This window comes from Desmodus rotundus, chromosome X, assembly GCF_022682495.2.
Source record: "Desmodus rotundus isolate HL8 chromosome X, HLdesRot8A.1, whole genome shotgun sequence".
NCBI lineage: Eukaryota > Metazoa > Chordata > Mammalia > Chiroptera > Phyllostomidae > Desmodus > Desmodus rotundus.
Window position 1 is genome coordinate 40,092,125 of NC_071400.1, and position 12,086 is coordinate 40,104,210.

Here is a 12,086-nt window from a genome sequence, read left to right on the forward strand (position 1 = left end):
GTCATGTACTTTTAAGAAGATGGAGACTCTAGACCATATAATTTAGGAAGATAAAATATGATACCATATTGATACTTTGACTTTCCAACTTTTATAGCAAAAAAAAAAAAAAAGTCTGTCTAAAACAGAAACGTTTGGGGCAAAGGACACAAAGATTAAATTCACACACAGACACAACTGGATAAAACATTCCACCCATTATTCATCAAAGAAGTGCAAATTAGAATAACATTCTTTCACAAAGGTTTTTTGTTTGTTTTTATAACAATGACAAAGTGGCCACTCGACAAGCTGGTAAGAGTGTATGTTGATTGAAAGCCCTTCTAGAAATCATGTGAGCAATATATAGCGAGACATTAAAATGCACATATCTACCCAGTAATTGTAGATTCCTCTCCCCTTCCTCCCTTCTTCTCATCAGCATTAACCAAGTTCGAGTCCTTCTCAAATGTCATCAGCAATTAAACATGCTCAAATGTCTATCTTTTAAAAAAATCCTCCCTACACACTAGGTACTTCCCCAGCTCCTCTTTAGAAGAAAATTTATCGAAAATGTGCTTTACAGGTGCATTTGCAATTTCCATTTCCTTTCTTCTCACTCAGTAATTTTGGCTCCCTTCCCTAACACCACACTGAAACTGTGCTCAACAAGAAACCCAACCGATGACCTCCGCGCCAATACACACATACACACATACATACGTACATATGTACATACGTACATAAGGCATTTTCCAGTCCTTACCCTGCTTGACTTCTCCCCTACATTTAACGCCGTTAATCATTTTCTTTTCCTTGAAAGTCTTCCTTTGGCATCTGTGACACCACACTCTCTGCTTTTCTTCCTACCCCTTTGCCTTCTCCTCAGTCTCCTTTGTAGATTCCACTCTGTTTTCCAACCTCAGAAAGCCAGACATTCTGAGGGCTATGCTACGTATACTGTCTCAGAAATTACCTCTTTCACTCTTTTGGCTTTTCCTAACGTCTATATGGCCACAACTGTAATGTTATATCTCTGTTTAGACCTTGCCACTGAGCTCTGCTTTCTTGACATCTCCACTTGGATGGCTTGCAGGCACTTCAAATTCAACAAATCCAAAGATGAACCTACCACCTTTTCTCTTAAATTTGCTCCTCCTCCAGTGTTTCCTATCTCAGGATAAAAAACTAAGGCAGAAACTGGGCACTTAGCATAGCACCTGACACATAGTAGGCCCTCACTAATAGTTGTATAATGAATGAATGAATGTGTATTTCACAGACTTTTGTACAAGGATATTAATTGCAGTACTACTCAGAATAATAAAATACTAGGGGAAAAACCTAATGGCTCAATGGTTAAGTAAATTAGTGTAGCCTCATACAATGGAATATAATAGAGCCGTGAGGGATACATTCCAAGATCGCCGGGGTATTCCTGAAACCACAAACAGTACCGAACCTTATATATGTTTTTTTTTTCCCAATGCATACATAGCATACGTACATTCCTTTTCACTTAAAGGGAACACTTTGCAGCTTTTCTTTGGTATATTCCAATTGCCAGCATCACTACTCTTGCACTTTGGGGCCATTACTAAGTACAATAAGGGTTCCTTCAACAATCACTGTGATACCATGACAGTTGATCTTATAACCGAGACAGCCAGATATTAATAATGGGAAGGCAGTGTATACAGTGTGGATACATTAGACAAAGGGATGATTCACCTCCTGGGTGGGATGGAACAGGACAGCATGGGATTTCATCACAATACTCAGGATGTCACACAATCTAAAACTGATGAATTGTTTGTTTCTGGCATTTTCCATTTAATATTTTCAGCCCGCAGTTGACTACAGGTAACAAACCATGGAAAGCAAAAGTGCAGATGTTGGGATACTACTGTACTTACACATAATTCATAATGACAAGAAAATGCTTATGTCTAATACTAATTGAAAGTGGAATACAACATTTAATATAAAATATGATCACAACAATTAATAGACATGAGGGATAGGAATTTTTCATTTTTCTCCTGCTTTTCTGTATTTTTCAACTTTCTTACAATGAACATGTATAATTTGATGATATAAAACATCTTTTTTGAAAATCTTTAATAGAGAAAGAAAAAAAAAAAAACACTTTAATTCTAGAAGACAAAAACAGTAAAATTCAGCTCCCAGGGTCTACCAAGTGTTTTCTTCCATACTTGAATCCTTCAATACCCTGTCCACAGCCTGAAGTGCAAAGAAGCCACTTTGAAAAGGAAATCCTTTTGTTCTGTCCAGCTTTGCCAACTCCATCCTTGGGGCCTCTCTGCTCAGCCCTGGGCTTTGCATGTTTCCACCTTCTAACGCTGGCCTGTAGGAACTCAGACCAAGCACTTTTCTGCTTCTTCTTTGTAGGTGGTCCTTGGCAGGAGCTGGAAACACCCTCAGCCAGAAGGGACTTTGGAAAACATTTAGTTCAATCTTCTCATTCCACAGCAAAATTTCCAAATATTATTCCAAGTTTTTACTTCTTTATACATGTGTATTTTCTCATTCTCTGAGGTCCACACCATTAAAGAGAATGGGTGAGGATCTGCCTCCTTTACTCCAAGAGAGTGTCACTAAATCAACTGCAAATACACACAAACATAAACAATGAACAAAAACAAAGTTAGCAGGTGGCCTTTTTACACAAACTCTAAGCTCAGCAAGCTGCTGTCCATTTCTGTTTGATCTTTGTTTGCCACAAGGGTTCTGTGCTCAAATTCTTATGCCACCATTGTGAGGGCTCCAATGCAAGCAAACCCAGGTACCATCCTGTGCAATAATGTAAACAGGAACTTATGGATTATCATCCTATATGTAGTATGTGAGCTCCTGTCCCATAGTGAATGATAGGATTCAATGAGTGGTTTGATCTTACCATGGTGAGGCAGTTCGGGCAAGTACAAGCTGGTAAGATGGAGTTTTTCTTCAGCCCCAGGTGACGGGATACCCCAGCGTTGAGCAATTGAACTTTCTGAAAAGCATTAAATATTTCAGAAATATATAAATGAATGATGACTAATATAACAAGAAGCATATGCCCACTACCCAGCTTCAGAAATAAAGCATTCCCACTGCAATCAGAGCCCTCTGTATAGACCTCCATCCTGAGTATTTCACTCTCCCAGATTTGATCTTCATTGTTTCCATGTGTGTTTTTATGCATTTACTGCCTACAGGTCTATCCCTAAACAATATGTAGTTCTTTACATAAATAATATAACCCTGCTTGTACTTTTTTCAGTATGCTTTCTTCACTCAACATTATCCTTATGAGATTTATCCCTGTTGATAGATGTAGCTCTAATTCATTTTCACAGCTATAGAGCACTCCAGGAATAACAGTATCGTAATTTATATGTATTCTCTTATTAATCAGGTACTTTTCTTTTTTAATATATTTTATTGATTATGCTATTTACAGTTGTCCCGATTTTCCCCTTTGCCCTCCTCCACCCAGGACCCTCCATTCCCTCCGACAACCTCCCTCTTAGTTCATGTCCATGGGTCATGCATATAAATTACTTGGCTTCTCCTTTTCCTATACTATTCTTGTCATCCCCGTCTGTTCTATACCTACCAATTTGTACTTCTTAATCCCTGCACCTTTCCCCATTTTTCCCCCTTCCCCCCTCAACTGATAACCCTCCAATGATCGCCATTATCTGTATTGTTTCTGTTCTCCTTGTTTGAATGGTGTATTTTTTATTTTCAATTGTTGATGTGAATTTATTGCCATTTTAATTTTCATCATTTTGATCTTCTTTTTCTTAAATAAGTACCTTAAACATTTCGTATAATAAGGGCTTAGTGATGATGAACTCCTTTAACTTGACCTTATCTTGGAAGCACTTTATCTGTCCTTCAATTCTAAATGATAGCTTTGCTGGATAGAGTAATCTAGGTTGTAGATCCTTGCTTGTCATTACTTTGAATACTTTTTGTCAGTCTCTTCTAGCCTGCAAAGTTTCTTTTAAGAAATCAGCTGACAGTCTCATGGGAACTCCTTTGTAGGTAACTCTCTGCTTTTCTCTTTCTGCTTTTAAGATTCTCTCTTTATCTTTAAACTTTGGAATTTAAATTATGATATATCTTGTTGTGGTCGTCTTTGTGTCTATCTTGTTTGGGATCCTCTGTGCTTCCTGGACTTGTATGTCTGTTTCCTTCACCAAATTAGAGAGGTTTTGTTTCATTATCTTTTCAAATAACTTTTCAATTTCTTGCTCTTTTTCGTCTCCTTCTGGAACCCCTATGATTCGGATGTTGGTACATCTGAAGTTGCCCCAGAGGCTCCTTAGCCTATTCTTGGGTTTTTTTTTGAGGGGATTCTTTTTTCTTCTTGCTGTTCTGATTGAATGTTTTTTGCTTCCTTATATTCCAAATCACTGATTTGATTCTTGGCTTTATCTACTGCATTGCTAGTTCCCTGTAAATTTTTCTTTATTTCACTTAGTGTAAACTTCATTTCTGCCTGGGTCTTTTTTATGTTGTTGAAGTATCTAGTGTGTTCCTTGAGCATCCTGATAACCAGTGTTTTGAACTTTGCATCTGATAGGTTGCTTATTTCTATTTTGTTCAGTTCTTTTTCTGGAATTTTGTTCTGTTCTTTCTTTTAGGCCATGTTTCTTTGTCTCCTCATTTTGGCAGCCTCCCTGTGTTAGTTTCTATGTATTAGGTAGAGCTGCTTTGACTCCCTGTCTTAGTAGTATGGCCTACTGTAGAAAAGCTCACTGGTCAATTGGATGGGGTAGAGCCTCAGGTAATCGCCAGGGTGGGGCAACCCATGTAAAGCAATTTGATGGAGTTTCTGATATGGTGTCACAGCTCATGGCTCTGTATGGGTGAGTGCTCCGTAAGGGGACAATGCTGCTGCCTGGCCTCTGGAGTTTTGTCTGGGGGGAAGCTGTCCCCTGGTAGCTGTCCTGATGCCACACACTTCAGTTTCTCCCCATATGTCACTGGTGCCCTTCCAGCTGCTGCCCTGGTGCTAGAGCCCAGACGGAGTAAGTCTGCATTAGTCCTAAATCTATTGCAGGCCCTTTAAGAGGAGATGTTTGAGAATCCTGCAGTTTCTTCATCTATCCCAACTCCCACTGAATTTTATAGCCAGAAGTTACAGGGACTTATCTTCTTAACACTGGAACCTTGGTCCGGGTGGTCTGGTGTGGGGATGGGATCCCTTGTTCCCAAGGTATCCCTCCTGATTTTTATCCACTGCATTGGATGTGGGACCACCTGTTTCACATCTCCATGTCTCCATGTCTCCTTGCATCTCTGCACATCTCCACATCTCTGCCCCTCCTACCCATCTGAATGAATGTGACTTCTTTAATTCCTTGGTTGTCGAACTTCCATATAGCTTGACAACCAAGGAATTAAAGAAGATTTTAGGTAATAGTTGTTTTGTAGTTTAGTTGTAATTTTTGCCGTGGTTGTACAAGGAAGTGAGCCATATTTACCTATGCCTCCATCAGACTGGAAATCTGATCAGGTACTTTCCCATTGCCAAACTCTTACTTCTGGATGCCAGGACACTCTCTCTTCATTTCTTGTTGGGTAATGATTTACTTTTGAAAAAAAAAAATGAATGAACAAAAAAGACGTCCTGACCAAGCATATTTAGTTCACTAGTGGTCTTCAGTGAGTACAGGTTGTAAAAAGCAGATTCAGTCTTATTCAGTCAAGATCGGGGTTTCTCCACCTCCACATTATTAATATTTTGAGCCAGATAATGCTTTGTTTTGGGGGGGCTATCCTGTACATAGTAGTATGTTTAGCAGAATCTCTGATGTCTACCCACTAGATGCCAATAGTGACAACCAAAAATGTCTCTAGCCATTGCCAAATGTCCTCAGAATGACTGGTCAGGATGTAGTGAGCACCCATTATATGCAAAGCCCTTTAGTACATGTATAGGAAGAAATAAGATGAATAAACAATGAAAAGTCCTTTAATTCAAAAATATGTATTGAGTATATACAGCGTGGAAAGTATACTATGCTAGGCACTGGGATTTGGGTGACTCTTTCCTCATGGTATTCATCACTTATTGCATGGGGTGGATGGAGACAGATGGACCATAAACATACAATTATAATACAATGTGGAAAATGCAAAGCTGGGGAGATGTGCAGGATATGTGAGTGCACATAGGAAGGCCACATAGACCAGCCTGGTGGAAAGCACTCAGTGAAGGGTCCCTAGAAAAAGTAATCTTAAAATATGAAAAGGAATTATTTAGACCAAAAAGGCATTCCAGGCAGAAGAATAGCTTAAGCAAGAACAAAAGGCTAGAAACACTAGGGCTATCTAGAGGAAGTACAAGGAAGGTGGTGGTGGTGTGCATAAACTGTAAAGAAAAAATGATCATAGATGAGGCCAGAAAGATGTTTTAGTGTGCAAGGGTTTCCATAGCAAAGTACGACAAATGAAGTGGCTTAAACAACAGAAACTTATTGTCTCACAGTTCTGGAGCTAGAAGTCTGTGATCAAGGTGTCTGCAGGGTTAGCTGTTTCTGAGAGGTAATGAGGAAGAATCTTAAAAGTTTTTAGCTCTGCATTATCAGTCTCCAAAGAACAAACCACTCCTTCAAACCAGTTTCCCTCTCCTAGATTCTAGTGGTCTGCTGGCAAACTTTGCCATTTCTTGGATTGTTGCCATCACCCCATTCTCTGCCTTCATCTCCACAGAACGTTTTCCCTGTGCATGTATCCCTGTGTCCAAATTTCCCCTTTTTATAAAGACAGCAATCATATTGTATTAGATCCCACCCTAATGACTTCATCTCAACTAATTGCTTCTGTAATGACCTTATTTCTAAATTAGACCACAGTCTGAGGTACTGGGGTTTATAAATTTTAGGAAGGCACATAATTCCTCTCATAACAGATCAGTAGGGTTTAGAACTTCAGAGGTCTTGTGAATCATGTTAAAGAATATGGACTTTATTCAGTAGATAATTACAGCCTTTCAAAGAGCCCTGGAGTTCTCTGCTCCATCATTTTTGGTGACATCATTCAAATCATTCTTCATTTTTATGACTAAATAATATTCCACTCTATGAATATGCCACATTTTGCTTATTCATTCATCAGTTGATGGAAATTTGGGCTGTTTGCACATTTTGGCTATTATGAATAATACTGATGTAAACATTCATGTGTGAGGGGTTTTTTAAACACATGTTTTCAAATATCTTGTGCATACACCTAGAAGTGGAATTGCTGGGTCGTTTAGTAAGTATGTTTAACCTTTTGAGAAATTGCCAGGCTCTTTCCAAAGTGGCTGCATCATTTTACATTTTCATCAGCAATGTATGAGGGTTCCAATTTACCCACATCCTTGGTAACACTTTTGTTTTTGTTTTTTTAATTATAGACATCCCAATGGGTGTGAAGTGGCATCTCATTGTGGTTTCAATCTTCATTTCCCTAACAACTAATGATGTTGACCATCTTTTTACATACTTTTTAGCCATTAGTATATCTTTTTTGAAGAAATACCTATTCAAATATTTTGTCCTTTTAAATTATATGCCTTTTATTATTGAGTTGTAACAGTTTTTCATATATTCTACTTGTACTCTTGAAAAGTGAGGGTGGGTAGGGGAAAGGGAGAAAGACATTTTTAGGCGGGAAACTGGCATGGGGTTGTATGCAGATGCCAACAGCAAGTTTTATTATTTGAATCAAGAGGAGAGTCCAGGTTGTACTGAATAATATTAAGAATGGGTCCTTTCTGGTTATGGCCAAAATTAAATAATTGCAGGACTGGTTTGTTCTTTGGAGGTTTATAAAGCAGAGCTAAAAATCTTTAAGACCTATTCAAAGATTTATTATGAGTGGTCCTTCATTCTAATAAAAGAATATTTGGGGGAAAGAAAACCATTACTTACCAGGATATGAAAGCAAAAAAGATAAGGGCCCCTTGTTACAAAACAAAATGGCCATATTTTAGTTTTATTTTTCTTTGACACTCTAACGATGTTTGATGCTATTGCCCATTCCCTCCTTAGTAAAGTCTCCTTTCCTATGGTTTCTAAAACATCGCAGCTTCCTGGCTATCTTTCTTAATTTTCTCAGACCTTATTTCCCTGCCCACACCTTAACATTTAAAGCTTAAATGTCACATTAATTTATTCAGAAGAATTCTGAGGGCACTAACATTTACTAGTACCTGTTATGTGCACTGTGTTTGAGAGCTCGAAAGGTAGCAGTAAACAAACAAACAAAAAAGATCTTGAATGCACTGAGCTTACCTTCAGGGCCAATGAAAAATAAGCAATAAAAGCAAACACATATAGCCCTATTATTCTACATACTGGTTTAAAGGATTAATCTAAGATACACACAAATTTAGTCCTCACAAAAATTCTATTATGTAGATACTATTATTATCCCCATTTTTCAAATAAAGAAACTGAAGTATAGAGAGGTCAACTGGTTAAGTCATGATCTTCAGATGATATGGCTCCAGAGTTAAGGTTCTTAACTCGTACTCTATGTTGCCTCTCAGCAATAAATGAATATATCAATTAGTACTTGCTAAGAGGTAGCCAAACTGGTATTTCAATTATTTTCTTTTTCATCATTCAACTGCAGTCTATATAAGAGAATTCTAGAGAACAACTGGAGAAAGAGAAAGAATTTTTTGAAGGGAATTCATGGGAGTAGAAAGTGCTATTGTTCCCCTGCTCAAGCCAAGCAAAAAGGCGGCAATTAAACCTTTCAAGAGGGAAGACTGGTTTTTTACTCCCAGGCTGGCGTCTTGCTGCATTACAGAAAATGTTAGGTCTCTTGCCTGTGTTGCCAGTGAAGCAAGAAGAGTTCATGGGAGAACCTCACATGTGTGCTCTGGTGTCTACAGAAGATAAGACACTTATACTTGACTTTTACCTGAAGAAATATGAAGGCAGAAGTCTGGTTGAAGTTGTTCATAATGGCAGGGAAAAGGTCTAGATTTCTAAGGTACCAGGTTTTCTATGGGCCAGGTAGTTTCCTTTTGTAGCTGGCAACCCCAGCAGAAGAATGAGGATTCCATGAGAGGAAAATTGTGTGGGAAAGAGCCAAGGGGGAAGACAGTCAGAGGGTACATTCTTCCCATTAGGAATGGTACAGAGAAGAGGTCACCACCAGCGGGATTAAGAGTGAATGGGGTCCCTGAAGAAACCACAAAAGCACACCACACAAAAAGACAGTATTTGGGTCTCTCCCTCACAAAAGGTATTGATAGCCAGGTTACACTGGCCCCAGTCAATTAAACCTCTCACTGTCCCTATAAGACTTCCTCTCCATATCTACCTGAATGCTGGAGGAGCCAGAAGCAGGAGAGTAACTAGGGGAGGAGGTAAAGCAAGGAGAGTAAATGAACAGCAAGTCACTTTTCTTTATTAGAGATCTGTGGGATCTCCAGTCAAGCTGCACTGGAGGTTGGGGGCTAGAAGAGAACTTTAAATTGAATGTGAGATAAAAAATTTTGAATCAGTAAACGAGTGGATCAAAAAACTGTGGTACATTTACACAATGGAATACTATACAGCAGAAAGAAAGAAGAAGCTCCTACCCTTTATGAGAGCATGGATGGAACTGGACAGCATTATGTTAAGTGAAATAAGGCAGAATGTGGAAGACAAATACCATATGATCTCACCTACAAGTGGGACCTAACCAGCAAAACAAACAAGCAAGCAAAATGTAACCAGAGACACTGAAATAAAGACCAAACTGACAGTAACCAGAGGGGAGGGGAGAGGGGGAGAATAGGGAAAATAAGGAGAAGGAGCAAGAAAAGGAACACGAATAGAGGACTCATGGGCATGGACAATGGGGGGGGGATTGACTATGGGAGTGGGAGGGGGATGAGGTAGGGGTGAGCAATGGGGAAAAAGGCAGGGCAACTGTAACTGAACAATAAATTAAAAAAATAGACACTGGATTTCAAGGACCTAGTATGAAATAAAGGATTAAAAATATCTGAAAAAAAATAAATAAAAAATCAGAACTCAGCCTTATTCTAGGGCATTTTATTTTATGAGACGGACACACTGCCTACTGCACTAAGAGGGCAATTTTATGGCATTTTATTTTGAAGACACGGAGATCACATAAAAGGGACATAAAGGCAAATAAAAGGTATTAGTCACTTAAAGCAATTTGAGTTAAAAATAAATAGCCAAAGAAAACCTGAAAAAATAATTTGATTCTAATTGTTGAACATTTTTTAAATTATGTTATTATTGTTCAATTACAGTTGTCTGAATTTACCCCCTCCCAGTTCCCCCCACCCCAGCCAAACCCACCTCCCTCCCCTGCTTCCACCCCAACGTGGTTTTGTCCATGTGTCCTTTGTAGTTGTTCCTGAAAACCCTTCCCCCTATGATCCCCTCCCACCTCCCCTCTGGCTCCTGTGAGATTGTTCTTAACTTCAATGTCTCTGGTTATATTTGAATTGCTTTTTTCTTTTGTTGGTTAGGTTCCAGTTCAAGGTGAGATCATATGACATTTGTCCCTCACTGCCTGGCTTATTTCACTTAGCATAATGCTGTCCATTTCCATCCATGCTGTTGTGAAGGCTAGGAGCTCCTTCTTTCTCTCTGCTGCATAGAATTCCATTGTGTAAATGTACCACAGTTTTTTGATCCACTTATTTACTGATGGGCACTTAGGTTGCTTCCAGCCCTTGGCTATTGTAAATTGTGCTGCTATGAACATTGGGGTGCATAGGTGCTTTTGGATTGGTGTTTCAGGGTTCTTAGGATATAATCCCAGTAGTGGAATTGCTGGGTCAAACGGCAGTTCCATTTTTAGTTTTCTGAGGAAATTCCATACTGTTTTCCACAGTGGCTGCACCAATCTGCATTCCCACAAACAGTGCACTAGGGTTCCCTTTTCTCCACATCTTCTCCAACACTTGTTTGTTGATTTGTTTCTAATGGCCATTTTTAATGTATATGAATTCAACTAGTGTATCTGAGAGTAACCAAAAATCTAAAGGTTACATGCATAACACAATGTGGGATAGTGACATGTTACCAAAGAAAGGCAGAGTAGAGGAATAGAGTGATAGGGTGCTATTTTATATATGTTAGTCAAGGAAAACATCTACGAGGATGTGATGCAAATGAAGTGAAGACAAAGCCATAAGAAGAGCCTTAACAATCATCTTTTTTCAGTACACACATTTTCCTTGGATGATCTCATCTGTTTGCAAGGCTTTGATTTCCCCTGATAACTCTCAGTCTTGTATCTCTTCTCTAAAATTTCTGCTGATCTTCAGACTCAGATATTAACACCTATCAGATGGCCCCACTTCAATGACTACAACCACCTCAAATTCAACTTTTCCAAACTTGATTTTCCTTCCAAAGCTCTTTGACCGCAGTGTTTTTCATCCTTAATGAATAGCACTACAAGTAACAGAAGCTAGATTTCTCAACAAGATGGCAGTGTAGGCAAACATAGTTCACCTGTTCACACAATCATGTCAAAATTACAACTAATATAGAGAACAACCATCACTCAGAACTGTCAGAAATCAAGCTGAATGAAAGTCTGACAACTATGAAATTAAAGAAAACAGATCCATCCAGACTGGTAGGAGGGACACAGACATGGAATGGGCTGGTCCCTCACCCGCATGTGGTAGATAAAAATTCTGGAGGAACGTCTCAGGAGCGAGGAGTCCCAGCTCCACACCAGGCCTCCAAGCCCAGGGTTCCAGTGCCAGGAAGGTAAGTTCCCACAATTTCTGAGTGCAAAAACCCACAGGGATTAAGTTGGTGGGAGAAACTGCTGAAATCCCAGCAGTTCCTCTTAGAGAACCCACACACAGACTCACCTACGTAGACTAACTCCCTCTGAGCCCCAGCACCAGGCTAGCAGCTTGAAAGGCACCAGTGCCATACATGGAGAAACTGAAGTATCTGGATTCAAGTCAAGCAGAGACCATTGTCCCTTTTCTAAACCCTCCCCTCCAGAGAGATGGCAAGCTGGCACCATCTGATAGATTGTGAGACTCCATCAACCTGGCTAACACTGTTTGACCCACCTTGGACATCCCCAGAGAC

At 39.3% G+C, this 12,086-nt stretch overlaps 1 long non-coding RNA gene across 3 annotated transcripts in view; it reads right to left on the reverse strand.

The window, feature by feature from the left end:
* Nucleotides 1-91: 91 nt before the first annotated feature.
* Nucleotides 92-12,086, reverse strand: part of LOC112321322 (uncharacterized) — a 76,042-nt gene continuing 64,047 nt past the window's right edge. For 2 of the 3 annotated variants that reach the window (XR_006653750.2, XR_006653751.2), the window contains 3 exons: nucleotides 5,481-5,588; nucleotides 2,900-2,995; nucleotides 92-2,606 (listed from right to left, as the gene is read on the reverse strand). This is a non-coding gene — a long non-coding RNA (uncharacterized lncRNA). The remainder of the gene's footprint in view (nucleotides 2,607-2,899; nucleotides 2,996-5,480; nucleotides 5,589-12,086) is intronic. The other variant, XR_002976527.3, reaches the window with a different exon arrangement.